The sequence below is a fragment of the Carcharhinus amblyrhynchos genome, chromosome 17, assembly GCF_965287045.1.
Source record: "Carcharhinus amblyrhynchos chromosome 17, sCarAmb.v2.hapA, whole genome shotgun sequence".
NCBI classification, from domain to species: Eukaryota; Metazoa; Chordata; class Chondrichthyes; order Carcharhiniformes; family Carcharhinidae; genus Carcharhinus; species Carcharhinus amblyrhynchos.
In genome coordinates, this window is record NC_137340.1 from 20,627,758 (window position 1) to 20,647,014 (window position 19,257).

Consider the following 19,257-nt stretch of genomic DNA (forward strand, 5'->3'; position numbering starts at 1 on the left):
TCCAGACCTTTATAAGATCACCCCTCAGCCTTCTACACTCCAGAGAAAAAAGTCACAGTCTATCCAGCCTCTCCTTATAACTCAAGCCATCAAGTCCTGGTAGCATCCTAGTAAATCTTTTCTGCATTCTTTCTAGTTTAAAGTCTTTCTAATCTATGCTCCTCAAGCATTTAACAAAAAAGCTTGTATACTAAAATTATTTTCGTACTACCCAAAACTCTTGAAGCAAACATAGCAAAGTTGGAAAAACTATGACCAAGCGGGACATTGCTCAACTATTCAAATCAATGTACAACATTGCACTGACAAATCTCAAACGAAATACATTTTGTTAGATATTTTCTGGTTTCCTTTTCTCATCTCCCAATTAAAGCACTAAAATGGTAGAAGATGCAAAGATTTTATAGATATCTTAACAATGTTTCAAAAATACTTCTGTGGTTTTAATAACTGATGCAATATCAGCATCCTAAAAAAAGAATGAAATGCAAAGCGCTTCAATAGACTTTATTGCTGATTAGCTTTTTTTTAAACCTTGTTGCTACTCCCAATATATCAGCAGTTTGTACAGTGGAAGTGCACTAGTAAATACATACTGTCAATCTGTTGTAAAGCAAGTCATACAAAGACCGAATACAATTCACTAGCATTTACAAGTACAGCAGAGCACATTTTAAAATTAACTGATACAATCACTTAAGATAAAATTTCCTGTACAGTATATAAACTATCACCATTCACTGCAGTTTACAACCCAGGAAATCAAATCCAATTTAGGTTGACATTTTCAGTGCAGGGTCATTGAAGTTGAGGTTCTATGCTGTCCCTGAACATGCCACAGCTAGTTAATGATTCCAGGGAGTCTTCTATATCTGCACCTTACTTAAATCCAGTTGGTTTGCTCATGCTATCCAAGAGGAGGAGTTGAGATTGTGTCTATAACCGCTTAGAGCACATAGAAAAAAAACACAAGAGTTCTGCACTAGCTTTTGACCATCTTGGTGTCACAGTATATTTTAATACATGAAGAACTCCACTGTAAGTAAATAAAAGTCAATAAGCAAGACAGAGCTTTACCTCAAGGATTCAATTTCCCTTACAAATGTTCTACCCTTTTACATAAGAAAATGAAATTAACCAAGTGACAGCATATTGGTGCTACAAATCTATCATTTGCTGATTACAACATTAAAAGGAATCTTATGGCTTCACAGATGCACATAGGAGTCCAGTCTCTTGCCTCCACAGCACTGAAAATGAAAACATATAATTGGTAGCAGTCAGTGGCTGAAATTGTCCCTGTATAAAGTAGGAAGGCACCTATCATCTGTATCATGTATGTAAACAATTGGGTAAATTGACAGTTGAAAGCTATTGTACATGCAGGCTTTTTTCCCCCAAAAAAGCTCCCATGGCTGCATTACTAGTACAAAGGAGATCGGAAGAGTTATCCACTCAGGATAGCGACAGCCCTGTTTTTGCTGCTAAAATCAAGTTGCACAATAAAAATTGATTTTTTTTGTATGTATGAACATGCAGATGTATTATAAATAGGGGAGAGACACAAGTCGGTCACTTTCTCTTGCACTTCATACTACAATAAGAGACCTTTGACATTCCTTCTCAGAAGGTACAGCAAATAAGATGAAAAGGCAAAAAGAAAAATACTTTGCAGGAAAGATTGACAAACTGTACAAGTAAGGTACATTGAAGATCAGCAAGTTTGAATACATCTGATCATTTAGGGTTCCTTGCATACTTATCTTTTTTAAACAAAAACAGGTGACATACTTGGGGAAATGCTGGAAACATCTTTCAGACAAGAGTTTCTGGTCTCCTAGATGCACATGAACAGAGAATGACAAAACAATTGAATTATCCCATTAATCCAGTGAGGGTCAGCTGTTCACGTTTTCTAAACGATAATGAATAAAGGAAGCCTCAAGGTAGGCGGACATTTTATCTAGAATGTCCCTTCATGCATTAATATGATGCTCAGCTGTAGCAGAAAATGGCTGCTGATCCACTAGCTCCACATACATTATCTGCCCGCCATGTTAAAAACCTGCTTCTAAACATTTTTTCATCCCATTTCTCAGATTCTCCCCATCCCTTTTGATGGCACCCAACTCACGATTTGATGCAATTCCACCAGGGACCAGCAGCTTCCAGAACCTCAAGCTGCCTTCTCTACTTGTGCTATTCATCTGAAGACAACAGGTCAGCTGAGCCCAATTCTGAACTCGTTTGATGCCTGCATACAAGCATTTATCAGCAGAATCAAATTTTCACCACTCCTCACTTTAGCTGCCAACTGCATAGTTCCAAACACTAGCCCTGCCCAAAAGCTGGACAGAATATTGTGTCTTGTGTACGACACAATCTTGCAGAGGTGCATTTACCAACTGACATATTGTGGAAGTGTTCTAAAAAGTAGCTCATAACCATTAAACAGAGTAAAAGACACACCAGTGCACTTGCAGCTGTCTTGCTTTTTCAAATAGAATGGGATGATTCGCTGCTTCTTTAAAAGGACTCAGGTTCAATCATAGTGAACTTCACTGTACAAGACTTATAACATACTCGAGACACTTAACATTCAAAAGACAAAATCAATGCACTCCACAGCTGTTAACCCTTTCAACAAGTCAGATATCATTCTGCAAACAATCTTTATAGGGTCTGATTTTCTTAAAAGTACACTTTCCTCTTCATTAAATAATTTTGGTTTATTTCTATGGAAGCACTTCAGTTTTTGGTAAACTTCATGCACATATTAGTACTAGGAGTGAAAATAATAATAGAGCAGCTCTACTGATTCACAGTAGTCTAACCTTCACTTCCAACCTCCAACATGATCTGGTTACGCAGCGTCCAGTGCTGTTAATAGTACACCTGAACTTAATATCATGGTTTGCTCAGTGTTACTTCATTGTTGTCCACAATACACCTTAAAGCCATGATCAACATTAACTTTAGTTGCTACACTGAAAGGTGATGCAATTAAAGATAAAGGTTAATGCCATCCATGGTATTGGTTTATGGCAAATGAAGGAGCTAACATTCAATGTTGCTTAATGTGGGCTCCTCGAAGCAACTTGGGTCTAACTTTATCCCTCTAAATTTGTTATAAGTTCATGAATTTTTTTAAATACCACGAATGATCTTAAATGCATTATTTCGACATTACTTGTGCATTGGGTACATGTCCAGTGAGTGCTACTGGAGAAGAGGTAACATTAGCATTTTGCAAGCCTTGCATCTTTGATAACGATATGCTGCTAAATGCCAACGAAGTTGCTGCATACAATATTCAATGCGCCTTGCAATCATGGAGATAAATGGGCAAATGCAGTATTTAAAGACATTTTATACTCACTGTATTTAAAACTACTGCACTAGATCATTTAAAAAAAAAATCATTTGAATCAAAATAAAAAAGGCTCTAGTCTTTTATCCATTGTTCACCCTGGAATTTTTTTTGCAGTAATTTTATTCAATTGAGATAAGTCTCAGACAATGAAAACAGTAACTTAAATAGGTACATTCCAAATTATACTATTCATTGCCCACCCAAGAATATGGGCTACATCACAGCCATTAATAGCCCAAAAATAAAGTCAAACTTCCTTCTGCTCGGTCCTTTTGCTTGCTTGTCACAGCTCAAGCTCAGTCCTTCAAGATAACTTGGCAGAATTCACCAGGATCCAATAGCCATCTAAAATGGAGCATTGGTTGAAGCTCAGAGCCAGTTAAAACACAGGAAGGATATCCATTCATCTTTCCCCTGATCTTCAGCTATCAGAAAAGAAGAAAGGAAAATTACTATATCGTAGGCCAATTAAAGGTTGCAATAACAAGTACCTGCAGAGAAACACATTTTAGCTACTGAATACTGACAAACAAAGCTAATCATAATGCAGATGCACACAGCAAATGCTTTTATATCCATCATAAGCAAAACCTTTTGGCATATAAATGAGTACATGGGATTTAATGGGATTGAGAGTTGTAGATAGGCCTGGTAGGTAGGGATATGATCGACGCAACTTGTGGGCCGAAGGGCCTGTTTGTACTGTAGTGTTCTATGTTCTATAAAAGTTGCTGTACAAATCTGTACAGCTCTTACAAACTTAATTTTTAAAAAATACAAGTTTAAAGAAAACATCATGAGATTTATAATAGTGAAATGCAATGAATTTGCTGATAAAGAAAATTAATTCAAAACTACTCCCAACATTTTTACGGGCTAAGAAATTGATGAAAAGGATAACAAATTACTAGGGTTTTTGAGTGATATGCAGGGCCTGTTGGCAACACAATATTTTATGTAACATCTGTGTTAGTTAAATTTCAGTAAATATGTACTATTGTTGAACTTGTTCAGTCTTTAAAGTGCTTCAGTGTTGTTTTGGGAAAAGAAAAAACAGTTGGCCTGGACCCAAGAACCGCACCTCTTTAAAAAGTGCCATGGATCCAAATATCCATTTAAATAGTGCTTCGGAGTTAACATCTCATAGCAAACTGTTCAAATGCTGGCTTCTGACAATTTTCACTTATGTGAAGTTCCACTTCTTATGACTACAAGTTCAATAGGTAAGAGGGAGAGAGATTGCTGAGGATTTGAAATGTCTAATCTAAAAAACAATAGACTTAGCAAGGAAGGTAAGATTTTTTTTCAAAAATGTGAACAGATAAGTAGGTAAATAAAGAATGAAACGTGTATTGGAAACAGGATATCACAAATTGGGACTCCAAAAGGCATGGGAGGTACTAAGCAGGGTACCAAGGATTCATTCTAGCATTCTTGCTTTTTTTTAATATAGCAAGTGAGGTTTGCAGATAGATGTCAGAGTGCAGAATGAACAGATCTTTTAGACAACTAGATCAATTTGCAACATACATGGTTCAATATAGTAAGTAAAAAGAACAAGAGGCCAGGAGAGGACATTAGTAAAGCAAAACAGTCTTGAGGTTACAGTTATAGATCACTTCTTCACCATAGTTCTTAATGCCTGAAAAAAATATCAAAATTAGATATTCAAACCTAAAGTAGTTATACAGTTGCATAGTAGTTATATACAGCACTGCCCAAAACATTGGTGTAGTCTGCCATTACAGACCTATTCAGAAATTACCCTAGTATATGCTTCTAAATTCAAAGCATTTATCAACAAATTTTAAATAGACCCTTCTGTATTCATTCACATTTGTAAAAGCAACTCTCTCATTAGTAAATATTCACAATGCAATTAATTGTGGTTTCAAGGGAAGTATACGTGCAAAACTGTACTGTGACTGAGACATCTTCAGTGAAGCAAAATACTTCAGTTTAACCACATTAATTTTCTATGGCAACTATGCACATAAATCCCTTTGGAAACCAAACCATTCAACCTGGCTAGACAGTAAGTGCCTGTCTGAATCACCGTTGAATGAATAATTTACTTATAGCCCTCTGTAAACAGTCAGGAGTGAAATGAAATATAGGGGCTTTCAATAAAAAGTGAGCTTATATACACAAAGTATGCAGTAATTTTAACTTAAAAATTAAAATCTAGTATTAAAAATGAATGCTATTTAAAAATCAACATGGAGGTTAATCAGCATATCTCAATATTGTCACCAGTGTTGAGTACTTAGATCTAATGGAACTCTGTGGTAATGTCAGGTGATCTCTCCACACAAATTCTTATGCATTGACAAGTTTCTTTGCCTGGGAAGTTGCAGTAGGGCAAATGTACCAGCTAAGAGAAATCTTAGTGACAGCTATCTATCCATTTCCTTGCTTGGCAGTGCAAAGTTTTAATACAAAATCAATATCTGGAACTCCAAGGATCATTAAAACTTCAGTACCAGAATGATGGGGAAGTCTGGAATAGATTTATCTGCAGGCTGCTGAAGAATGAAAATTACTTACCAACATTTTAGTCAACAACTGTTTTAGCAGGCCAAGGGCACCATTTTAAAAAACATACAAGGTCAAATACATTATATTGCAAAATATTTTCAACCCTTATGAAAGCATTCTCCCATGTACAAGATCCATAAGAACCTTGTTTATAAAGTGGAATATTCAGCAGGTCTCAGCATCAGTGGAGTGAAAGAGTTAATGTTTTGAGAAGAATACAACTTCTTCAGGGTAGAACCTGATGGGTTTTATACTGTTGAAAATGGAGAGGAAGGACAAAAGAGAAAGCCTGAGGATAGGAGAGAGGTTTGGAGGGCAGGAGGGATTGAATGATAAAACTGTAAATGAAACAAAAGGGAGTGATATTGATTGTAAAGAAAAATATGTGAATGCTAGAATAATGCACCGCTTTATACAAAAGCTAAAATGTGAAAAAAGTTCAAACCAGCACATGACTAAAAAGTACAAACCAAAACAAAGAGTTCATGGTCTGAAACTGTTAAACACCATGTGGAATCTAGAAAGCTGTAAACTGCCTAAGCCAAAGATGAGGTGCTGTTCCTCGAGCTTCACTAGAGGACTGCAGCAGGCTGAGTAAAGAAATGGGAGCAAGAAAGCAAGTTTTATAATCCCACATGAGGCAGTCAGGTCTCAGAATGGAATTCTGGCTCGACAGATCTTAACTTTTATTTTCTTTTGTTGAGAAAAGTGAATTTGCATGAACCGAGTCACAGCACTGTTGATTTACTTTTAAAAGAATAAAACATTTATTAAACAGGATCAACTAAAACACACTACTCCTTCACCCCACCTATACCTTTACAGATGTACACAGATTCATAGGGATAACACAAGTTATAAATTATATCTTTTACTCTAATGTTCTAAGTCAGTAGGCCAACTGTAGTTAGCCACACCACATTCTGAAACTAAGTAACATATGCCACCCTCTGGATTTCTCAAATTCCCCTCCATTCTTGTCACACTGTAAGCCAACTGGTCTCACTGGAACTCGACTTCCATATGAGTGCTTCCAAGCTTCACTCAAAAAAAAAACACTCCTTTGAACCTTCTCCCAAACAAACTCTTTCTTGGATGCCTTCATCAAGGATCCACTTCCAGGATTTCAATCACTCCTTTTGGTATTCCTGTCTTGGATTACCATATGCATTCTAGGTTCTACACAATCTCGCAGGTACCTGGCCATGCCAACAGAACACTACTGCTTCACAGGCTGTATTGGACATAACCAAACTTGATTCACCTCAGATGTCTGGCTTCTCATTTGGCAGACTTTAAATCTGGTTCTTGCAGTTGACTTTAACTCAGGGCACTTTCACTGTATTTTAATTTTAATTCTCCCACACAGGACCCTTTTAAAATTGTTGTTTCTTTAACTGCCTGAGACACTTTGTCCCCACTCTTCAAGTTTTTGGACTTTTTTGTTCTTTTGGGATATCTGATTTCTGCAGCTCTGGTCCTGTCCAGGTTTTCTTGGAATTAGCTTACAATTAATTCACAGGATCTTTCTGTCCTAGGGTGGCCCCTGGTTGGTAAGCAACAACTTAATTTTCTTTTTCACGTTGTAAACCCTCACTCATTACCATGCATGCATCTAAACCAAATTGAAGTCATTTCAAACACAAAATTAAACTTACTCAAACTTGTAAATTCCAAAGACCCACAAGTACGAATATAACTTATTTAAAACTACCTCTATTTCCTGATACAAGGAGTTTGGGGTCTTGGATAGTGAGGGGAAAAGACGTAAAAGAGGTGTGACACCATTTCTGATTGCATGGCAAGTGCTGTGAGGAGTTAGGTGGAAGGAATGTCAGCCGGAAAAGAGGGACATTGTTTGGTGATAGCATCATGCTGAGATGGCAGAAATGGCAGAGAAAGATCCAAGATTGAATCATTGCAGGACTTGAGCTATAGAGAAAACCCAAGGCTTGAGGTCCTTTAGCACAGACAGGTGTGAATGGGACAAGGATAGCCAGAAGTTGGACAACAAAGGATGTGTTAGCAAAGAACATTACAGACATCCATTAGGTCAAGGAGCAATGTTTTATAAAGGAGATTAACTACATATATTAGGACAGGTGACCAAAAAGTTAAATCAAGTAATTAGGTCATAAGGAATATCATAAAATGAGACGACAAGTTGAAGGGCAGAGAATTGGGGAGGAGGTTTAATTATAGGTCCAAGCAGCTAAAGGCTAGTGGTCAATCAATTAAAATATTAAAGTTTGTAAAAGTGGAGAAGGTTAGAGATGGGGAGGGAGGGAAGCAAAACAATGGAGAGGTTGAAAACAAGGATGGGGATTTAAAATTTAAGTGAGGTAATGCTGGATCAAGAACCACAGAGATCAACGCGTACACTGTATACATCTTCCCTGTACTTCAGGCTAGTGAGGCTACAGGTCTACTTCAAGATTATGAGGGAGGTTGGTCAAGAGGGAATGAGGAGGAGCAAATGATTTGGGGTATTAAAAGGGCCACCTATAAAGGAGGGAAAACCACAATGTCAGTTAGCAGGTTAAGCAGAGGTTGGGAAGCCAAAAAACTGGAAGAGAAAGCAAGATAGGTAAACAGCTGAAGAGACTGAAGGGGGTGAAGTCATTAGGAACAGGAGTAGGCCATTCAGCCCATAAAGCCAGCTCCACTATTCAATATGATCACAGCTGATCGTCCACTTCAATGCCTTTTAACCACGCTATCCTCAGATCCCTTTGTGTCAGAGTATTGAGCTGTCACAGCTCTCAGGCATAGAGAATTCCAAAGATTCACAAACCTCGAGTAAAGGAACTTTTCCTCAGCTCGGTCCTAAGCCACTTCTACCTCATTTTGAAATGGTGCTCTCTGGCTCTAGACTCTCCTACCTGAGTAAATATATTACTTGCATCTATCCCTTTAAATATTTTGTAAAGCTCCCCTCTCATTCTTTGAAACTTAAAACTCATTCACTCACCAACTCTCAATGCAATCAGTCGACATCCGTGAATCAAAATTCAGGTTTGAACATCTATTTGGGAAACAGTACAGATATCCAGTGGGTGGATGGTGTGGACTGCAGAGAGCCATTGGTGCAGGCTCTCCAGTGGAATCGAAATGACAGAGAAAGAATGGAGCATGTATCAATCGTAATTTGATTCTGCACAACAGTTTCAATCGTTGCTAGCAACATCCTAGATCTGGTGGACTAGCAAGACAAGGGGCAGGGAAAGAAAAACCACAGGGACTGAACAGTAAAAAAAAGTGATCAGGGAAGCTGAAAGCTAAATTCATATGGACCATTACAGGAGAGTGCACTGCTGCAAGAAACAGCAGATACTTGAGGCGTTAGTCCAATCTGGGACAGCGGTGAATGTTGGTAATGCACTGATGGATAAATGGTGCAGATTTGAGTCAGGAGTCACAAGATGCAAGCAGACGGCAACAGAGTCCATTAAAGAGCATGGTGGAGCATTAAACAAACAGTCTCCACAGAAAGCAGTCAAACAGATGGAGAAGCGACTTCTGTCAACACCTAAAAACTGCAATAGAGCAAAAGAAGCCAATATTACGTTATAATTCCAGTTTGAAATCTAGCAGATAATGGCAGGTGGAGGGCAGGGTCTGCAGGATAACAAGCTTTCAAATATTGCCAAATTGTCAGAAATAAGCAGAAACACAAAGCATGCACAAATACACAAATCAACCAAAATCATAACTTTTTGCTGAGGGCAGGAAACATCATATAAAAACGTTATAAATCAACTAGCACTTGATAACTTCAGCATAAATATGGGTTCAGCGTTCACCACTCCTGAAGTTGCAGGAGGCCTCAAGACGCAATGAAAACATCCTCACTGCTGGACCAAAACCTCCAGGTACGAGTTCAATATCAGGACCTGTTGGCCACGGAAGTTATGTCCATAACGTAGTTTAACAGGCTGATAATCAACTCCAGAATCCTTTCACCAAGCATAAAAAAGGCTGATACCGGAGTTGAGGGGATTGAGCTATGAGGAGAGGCTGAATAAACTAGGCTTGTACTCGTTAGAGTTTAGAAGAATGAGGGGAGATCTCATTGAGACGTATAAGATGATGAATGGGATGGATAGGATAGAGGTGGAGAGACTCTTCCCGCTCAAAAAAGACAGTAGGACTAGGGGGCACAGCCTCAAGATAAAGGGGAGGCGGTTTAGAACGGAGTTGAGGAGGAACTTCTTCACTCAAAGGGTGGTGAATCTCTGGAATTCTCTGCCCGTTGAAGTGGTGGAGGCTGCCTCGCTAAATATTTTTAAGAAGCAGGTTGATGGGTTCTTGATAAGAGAGGGGATTAAGGGTTATGGGGAGAGGGCGGGAAAGTGGAACTGAGCCACGACAGATCAGCCATGATCTTATTGAATGGCGGGGCAGGCTCGAAGGGCTAGATGGCCTACTCCTGCTCCTATTTCTTATGTTCTTATGTTCTTAAAATGGGTACGAAGATACGCTAAAAAACTGATGTTGTAGTGGACAAAGTAAGCACAAGGCAACTGATGGTCAGACTGTCATTGGTAAGCAAAACCCTAGAATCTTACAGCAGAGAGGATGGTCAAGAATTAGAGTCTAGGCAGATGAAACTTCTTCTTGAAAGAACATCCAATTAATCCCACTCAGCCCTGGCATTTCTCTCCTCTATTTTTCAAATTCTCCTTTGAAATTCATCCACTCAGGCAGCATATTTAAGATCTTAAGAGCTTGTTGCATAAAAGTAAATGGAAAGAGCATCAGCAGAAGCTAATTCAACCTCCAATCTAGTGCACTGAAGTTCCGCCCAGTTCCTTAGTCAATTAATCTTAATTTGGTGCCCATTGAAATACCTCAACTTTGTTCACTGAAGCATAAATACATGAAGGCATAAAACTAACTCGTGAGTCAAATTATTCTTGTAAATGAAATACAAAATACTACAAAGGGTAGTGAATGTAGCCCAATTCATCACGCAAACCAGTTTCCCACCCATTAACTGTATACGCTTCCTGCTGCCTCGGCAGCCAGCGTAATTAAAGGACCCCATGCACCTTGGGCATTCTCTCTTCCATCAGAAAAAGATACAAAAATCTGAGGTCACATACCAACCGACTCAAGAACAGCTTGTTCCCTGCTGCCATCAGACTTTTGAATGGATCTATTAAGTTGATCTTTCTGTACACCCTAGCTATAACTGTAACACTACATTCTGTACTCTCTCGTTTCCTTCTTACGTACAGTATGTTTTGTCTGTATAGCATACAAGAAACAATACTTTTCATTGTATGCTAATACATGTGACAATAATAAATCAAAATCAAAATATCCATGAGTGCTAGCAATGCAACCGATCACCATTCTGAAGGCAAAGGATCAACACCGGGTAGTTATCAAATATAAGAACTGCTTGTTCAAGAGACTGTTTCTCCTTGCTACCCATCACTCCATACTTTGTGATGATTTCATAAATGTAACATTTTTTGCTACGTAACTGGGATCATTAAAAAAGTTTTGTAAAACATGAACTCTAAGTAAACAGCATATTTCCAAATATAATCGACACATTGTGATAAATGTTAAGGATATCTAATTATAGTTATGGTAGCAAATCTCAAAGGTTTGGCAGTATTAGGCAAACAAATGTATCCAAATATAGAAAATCCTAAGCTTATAAATATATGTTTCCTTCAATGTCTCTTTTTAGCCTTTGCAACATCATTTTTTAAAATTTATTCGCGGGGCATGGGTGTCGCTGGCTGGCCAACATTTATTGCCCAACCCTAAGTGCCCTTGGAGGGTAGCTGAGATTCAACCATATTGCTTTGGCTCTGGAATCACTTGCGGGCCAGACCAAATAAGGACAGATTTCCTTCCCTAAAGGGTAATGAACCAAATGGGTTTTTCCTGACAATCACCATGGTATTGCGGTTATCAGTAGATTCTTAATTCCAGGTATTTTTATTTATCTTTAATTGAATTTAAATTCTACCATCTGCCGTAGTGGGATTTGAATCCAGGGCCCCAGAGTTTAGCCGAGTTTCTGGATTAATAGTCTAGCTATCACCTCCCCTTAGGTTTCAAAGAAGGAAAAAGCAGTTGGAATAAAACCATTACTGGAACAAAAGCTTCCAAACAGGCTAGACACCCAGATTTTGAGATGGCCATGGTCGCAAAATTGTCATCGTTCACCATCATCACACCACCAAAACAGAGAGCTGCAGTTACTGGAGAGAAAGTTACTGGAGTTGACATGTGGAGAATAACACAAATGCAGAAATTGCTGTCAGTGATTCAAAGTTTCTCCAGTTGTTGAGGGCCCCCATCCTCCAATCATAAAAAAAGTGTCACAAACTTCTACTTGCAAGTTGTTACACTTGCTATAAAAACCTCCAGAAAAAAAATCACATTTTGATGAGGAATAACTGGATTGTACTAAGTATCCACTTCTCTCAATTTAACTCATTCACATAATGCCTATTTTTGCTACCAAAGTGGAAAAACTCACATTTAGCCACATTATACTGCATCTACTGTGCATATGCCCACTCACTCAGCCTGTCCAAAATCGCACTGAAACATCTCTGCAACCTCCTCACAGCTCACCCTCCCACAGAACTTTGTTGCATCTGCAAGTGTGGACATAATACATAATATGAACAGTTGAGATCCTAGACAGATCCTTGTCACTGCCTGCCAATTAGAAAAAGATCCATTTATTCTAACCCTTTGCTTCCTGTCTAGTGACCAGCTTTCTATCCACTTCAAGACACTAGCCACAATCCCACATGCTTCAACTTTACATTGTAATTTGCTCAATGAGACCTTGTCAAAAACCTTCTGACCGTCTAAACCACATCCACTGGTTCTCCCTGGTGAAATCTAATAGTTACACCTTCAAAGAATCCCAATAGATTTGTCAAGCATGATTTCCCTTTTGTAAATCCATGCTGACTTTGTCTGATTACAACACGGCTTTCCAAATGCCATGCTATGAAATCTTTGATAGTGGGCTCTAGCAACTTCCCCATTACCAATGTTAAGCTCACTGGTGTACAGTTCCCTGTTTTCTCTCTACCTCCCTCTCTGAATAGCAGGCTTATATTAGCTGCTCTCCAATTGGTAGGAACCATTCTAGAGGCCAAAGAATTTTGGAAAATGGCCACCAATGGATCTGCTATTTCTTGGGCCACTTCCTTAAGTACCCTGGGATGAAGATGATCATGCCCTGGAGATTTATTTGCCTTCAACTCCACTAATTTCCCCAAAACCATTTCTCTACTAATACAGATTTCCTTCAGTTCCCCACTAAAACTCTTGTTTCTCAGAACTTTTAGTACATTGAAAGAAACGAATAAAGTGTGAATTTAGTTCCTCAGCCATTTCTCTGTTCCCACTTACGAATTTCCCTCTTTCTGACTGTTAGGGGCCTACATTAGATTTTACTCTTTAAATACCTATACAAAATTTTACAATCAATTAGGTTGCCCATTAGCTTACTTCCATGCTCTATTTTCCCCTTCGAAATCAACCTCTTGATCTGCCTTTGCTGAATTTTAAACTGTTCCCTATCCTCAGGTCTATTGCTTTTTCTTGCCAATTTGTATGCTTCTTCATTGAATCTAATGCTATCTCTAATTTCCCTTAAAAACCATGCTTTGGCCACTGTTTCCTTCCCATTCTTAAGTCAAATAGGAACAACATTTCTGGAGTTCATCCATTCATTTCTTAAATGCTTGCCATTGTCCTTGTCTAACATCCTTCCTTTCAGTAATGTTCCCCAGTTCTGAATAGGCAACTCATGACGCATAGCATCATAATTACTGTTATTGACATTCAGGTCTCTGGTCTCAGAAGCAACCACTTCACAATCAACCTTGATGAAAAATTTTATCATGTTATGGTCATGCATCCCCAAGAGTTCTCTCAACTAATAAAAGCAAATTACTGTGGGTACTGGAATCTAAAGAGAAAATGCTGGAAAATCTCAGCAGGTCTGGCAGCATCTGTACGGAGAGAAAACAGCTGAGTCCAGATGACCCTTTGTCAAAGCTGTCCACAAAACTACCAGTCTCTGGCATAGTTCTCTCAACTAGATTACTAACTAACCCTCGCATTACACAATAACCAGCACAAGATGACCTGTTCCATTCCTTAATGTATTGGTGCAGAAAACCTATCCATCTAAACTCCAGAAATTCCTCCTCTATTGTACTATGACTAATTTGACTCACCCAATTTATATGCAGATTAAAGACACCCATAAATCAGAGATGTTTATTATCACATGCATCTCTAATTTCTTATCTAATGCTATTCTCAACATTACCACTAGTTTGGTGGTCTGTATCTTACTCTTACGAATGACTTTCCCCACCCTCTTGGTGTTTCTTAACCTGACCCATACATATTCACATCATCTGAGTAAATATTATTAAAACAATTTCAGAAAAGTTATTTTACTTTAGCTTCTATCTCAAATCATTTATTTTGCTAACTGAAAAATACCTTTGCCATTGCTGCTGCACTTGCACACCAAGCTATCACCCTGATCGCCAAATTTAAACCATCACAAAAGGGGAAAACGATGCCAGGAATTGATAGATTTTTGTGGGTAGCAATCTTGCTTCATCACAAAATCCAGGTGGGTGTGTTAACACTGCAAAAAAGTGATAAGCCAGCAATGTAAAAGGTATTCACTATTGATCTGAAATTCTCACCTGTTGTTGCGCATTCCTGCAAAAAGAAAAAAAATTTGACTGGAACATGCACCTTTTAAGTTCTAGAACAAAGAAAATTACAGCACAGGAACTGATCCTTCGGCCCTATAAGCCTGCATTGACCATGCTGCCCAACTGAACTAAAACCTCGATCCTTCCAAGGACCATATACCCCTATTCCCACCCTATTCATCTTTTTGTCCAGACACCTCTTAAAAAGTTACTATCTGCTTCCACCACCTCCCCCGACAGCGAGTTTCAGACACCTACATCGTCCGCGTAAAAACAGTTGCCTCACACATCTCCTTTAAACCGTGCCCATCGCACCTTAATTTTAGTAACTGGCTCTTCCACCATGGGAAAAAGCTTCTGACTATCCACTGTCTATGCCCCTCAGTCTTGTAGACTTCAATCATGTCGCCCCTCAACCTCCGTTGTTCCAGCAAGAACAAGCCAACTTTCTCCAACCTTTCCTCAATTAATGCCCTCCATCCCAGGCAACATCCTGGTTAATCTTTTCTGTACCATCTCCAAAACCTCCACATCCTTCTGGTAATGTAACGACCAGAATTCAATGTTATATTATGTAAACAGGCAGTTAAACGTTATACAAAAGATTTTTAACAAAACAATTGAAAACTCACCACCACAGCTTTATTCACTGTTGCACATAACTAGGAACATTACGATTAGCTCAGACACATTGGGGATCTGCTCTCTGAAGACAAGGAATAAGTTCAAGCCCAGTGGCGACACCTTGGCCAAAGTTAACTTGCCAAATCAATATTCTTGAGTAGTATAAATCGTCAGTGTTTGAAATTTGGCATGCTTGCATTCGGCCTGACAACACTGCTATATTTTCAGGAGACAAACAAAGGCCATGATGGATCATCCACTCAACATTTCTGGTTGAAAACGGTTGCAAATGCTTCAACCTGAGTAACACAATTAAAATGATTGAAGTAGACTAAGAAAGTTAAAATGTGCCTGTGAATTTTTTTTGAAAAAGCACAAAAAGCTTGAACTTATTCCTGGTTTGCAGAGAACGGACCCCCAGTGTATCCAAGGCAATCAATGTTCCTACTAAATACGTGGGGTTACAGGGATTGGGCAGGACCTGGGTGGGACTCTCGTCGGTACAGGCTTGATGGGCCAAGTGGTCTCCCTCTGCACTGTAGATTCTATGCCTTGTGTACCAAGAAAATTAGTGTAACTGAAAAGTTATCCTGAATCAGTGCAAATGGGGTCTGGTGAACTGAATCTTGAACCAGTTTAAAAGATCACAATACACAAATGTTATTTTGAGCATTTGAAATTCCACAATTTTTCCAGCTTTTACAGCCAATTCAGTTCGGATTGCACGAATAATACCAGGGTAAACGAACGGAAACTCTATCCTCGGATTTTTGAATGAGACGTTCGCTTGTTCCAACCCATTTTCATGAATTCAAATTTTGCTGTTTAATACAGCTGTTTGTTGCAGCAGTAGACAAGCATGGCTGATCAACATCAAAACTTCAAGTGATTGATCAACATACTGGCCTGGATTTTGTAAACAACAGCAAAGCAACGGTGCTCACCGCTGACGGCGAAGACAAGGTGCCCACAAATATCTAGTGATATCCATGGCATGGATTTCATCTTTCCCAATGTTGATTTGAACCTGCTGCCAAATCTAGGGGTTCCCCCAGGTGTCCATTAACAGAGATATCAGGCAAGCCATTAGCATCCAATCAGGCCGAAGTATTCTTGGACAGCAAACCAAGAAATAAAACTGCCCTCCACATTTTTCTATAAATTTTAACAAGAGAGCAAAATAAAGATCAAGGCATATGCATTCGATTAAGGTAGAAGCTGAAGTATTAAATATAGAAACAAGGGCCTGTACTGTGCTGCACTGTTCTATGTTCTATATCTTCAAAATGAAACATTTGGCATTTCACACAACTAGATTTTCCAAATGTTCAGCTGTAGTTACAGAAATCTCATTGCACCTCATCTTAATGCAGAACATATGGGGAAATCTTAAGAGTCATAGTACAAGAAAGTTCAATTATTGTTTCTGATGTTATGATGGTGATTACATTGCAAGATAAAGTCACTATAGTCCAAGATGATGATAGGCTGTGACTGATGGTGATTTAACTTGAGGATCACATCATCTCAGGCAAAGGACAAGATTGAGAATCATGAATAACCCCAGCAGTTACAGGAATTTAACTCACAGTGCTGGCGCAGCTCCGCATCGTTAATCCACTGACCAGATTGAGACACTACAGTAATACTTTATCGGCTATACTGTGCTTTGAATCATCTAGTGGCCATGAAAAGGTCTACATAAATGCACATCTTTCTGGTATTTATTCTAAAGATTGCCATTTCTGATGTTTCAATAGCACACGCTGGCAAGGAGCAGGGAATCACTAATAGCAGCTTCTGGATTTCTACTTTTAACCCCACACGTGCAGATGCCATCAGTTGAGTAATGCTGGGCATCAAACTTTATCACAGCTGCAAAATTTGGACTAACATGATTAAGCTACATTTTTCAGCATGTTGCCAAGACTTTATGCAATTAACAACTAATTGGAACAGCCTATAAGCAGTAGAATCCTTAATTTTTAAATGGGATTTTCATGGGAATGCAGGAGTCACTGACAATGCCAGCATTTAGGACCTATTCCCAGTTCTTCTTTAAGCAATGCCTCCCTAAACTGATGCACAGGAACCAGAAACAGGAGTAGGCCATTTGAGCCTGCTGTGCCATTCATTTTGATCATGGCTGATCATCAAATTCAATATCCTGATCCTCCACCCCCCTCCAAAATCCTTTGATCCCTTTAGCCCCAAGAGCTATATCTTATTTCTTCTTGAAATCAGACAACGTTTTGGCCTCAACTACATTCTACGTTAGTGAAATAATGATGCAGTCCATCAGGTGATAGCGTACACAATGATGCTAAAGAGAGTTCAATGTTTTTGACTGCAATATAATTCCAAGTCAGGATGATGCGTGGCTTGGAGGGGAAATTGTAGGGGGTTGTGTTTACATGTGCCAACTGCCCTTGTCCTTCGAGGTTGTAGAGACCATGGATTTGGAAGGTGCTCTCAAAAGGAGGCTTGTCGAATTGCTGCAATGTATTTTGAAAATAGTACACACTGCTGCCACTGAGCACCCAAGTAGGGTAGGAAATTTTTACAGTGAGGTGGAATGCCAATTTAGTGAACTGCAAGTTTTGAGTATTGTTGCAGCTGCACTCACTGGGCCAGTTAACCTTCTGGACAATGGAACACCCTAGGGTGCTGATGGGGAATTCAGCAGTGATAATGCTACTGATTATCAAGGAAAGATGATTAGATTTCTTGTTGGGGATAGTCATTGCAACACACAAAGGTGGCAGGTGATTTTGCTCTAAGCCCCCAAAACAAATCAAGAGAGGCAAACAGTGAGAGAAAAGTCACCCTCAATCTGTTTTCCAATCACAGATACTCCTTCTCCCATGTTCATTATTTTAGATTCTCCAATCACAGGATCCCTCAACTCCACACTTGCTGTTCCCCCAAAGACAGAATCTATGATTGGAAGAGCAGTGAGAGCGAGTTCCTGTGATTGGTGGAGTTGTAGCAGTTATATTGGCTGGGTCCACTGCCAGCAAAGAGGAGGCTTTTTAACAAGGTTTGAAGATTCTGATTAATCAGGAAGTAAAGAACTCCAGCTGATTTAACATTGCTGGAGGACAAGTCTTGCAATTATATACCTATAAGGATTAAGAATCCTGTTGAGCAGGGGTTTTTTAATGGGTATTTTCATTTCAAGTCTAGGTGAAAACAGTCCTGCCTCATACTCAATTCAAACCATTTGGCAACAAATACTAATTTTGCAATCCACTGTCATTTGTTTCCTATCTCAGTTTAATCACCATAATTTCCCAGAAGTGATGTGCGTCAGTTATTTTGAAAAATAATATTGACAGAGTTAATCAAGTAGTTGTGTCATTAAATGTAACTTAATTCATCTGAGGGTTATCTTGATGCCACAGAATTAATTTGTGTATTCTGCTTGTGCAGGTGGACCTTTGGAAGTCAGTACCCTGAAATTTGTCAGCGTTCATTTCACTGTAGTATTGAGGAAAGAAACTGACACACTAACAGAACAGAACCAAAGAATGCTGAAGTCAAAAGGGCAGCAGATGAGAGGCTCATTCCCAATAAGTTGTGCCAAGTGGTTAAAATTTTCAATTTGCAAAGGGTGTATGGGAAGTTTTTGCTTATAAACAAAAACATCAAAATGCAAATCAGTGAGCATCCCCTAGACTTTACAATAGAAGTGATTGATGAAAACAGATGATGGTTGGACTGAGGCTACAAAGTGGAAGTCCTATAGCAATGACCCGGGGCTGAGATGACTGGTCTCCATGCTTCTTCCATGTTAAGTACAACTCCACCCAATGGAGAGTTCCCCCCCTCCCCCAGCCCCCATTCCCATCGACTCCAATTCTTCGAGCGCTGCTTGATGTCACACACAGTTAAATGCTAGCTTGATGTTAAAGACAATCACTTTTCACCTCTGGATTTTGTCCAGTCCTGGATCAAGGCTTACGCAAAGTTAAACTTCATTTATTAGTCGCA

General features: G+C 39.1%; 1 protein-coding gene across 1 annotated transcript in view; it reads right to left on the bottom strand.

Annotated features, from left to right (window-relative positions):
- Window positions 1-392: 392 nt before the first annotated feature.
- pwwp2b (PWWP domain containing 2B) overlaps window positions 393-19,257 on the bottom strand; it is a 47,608-nt gene continuing 28,743 nt past the window's right edge. Inside the window, exon 3 of the mRNA XM_080205597.1 lies at window positions 393-3,798. The gene's annotated coding sequence lies outside the window, so the exon portion shown is untranslated. The remainder of the gene's footprint in view (window positions 3,799-19,257) is intronic.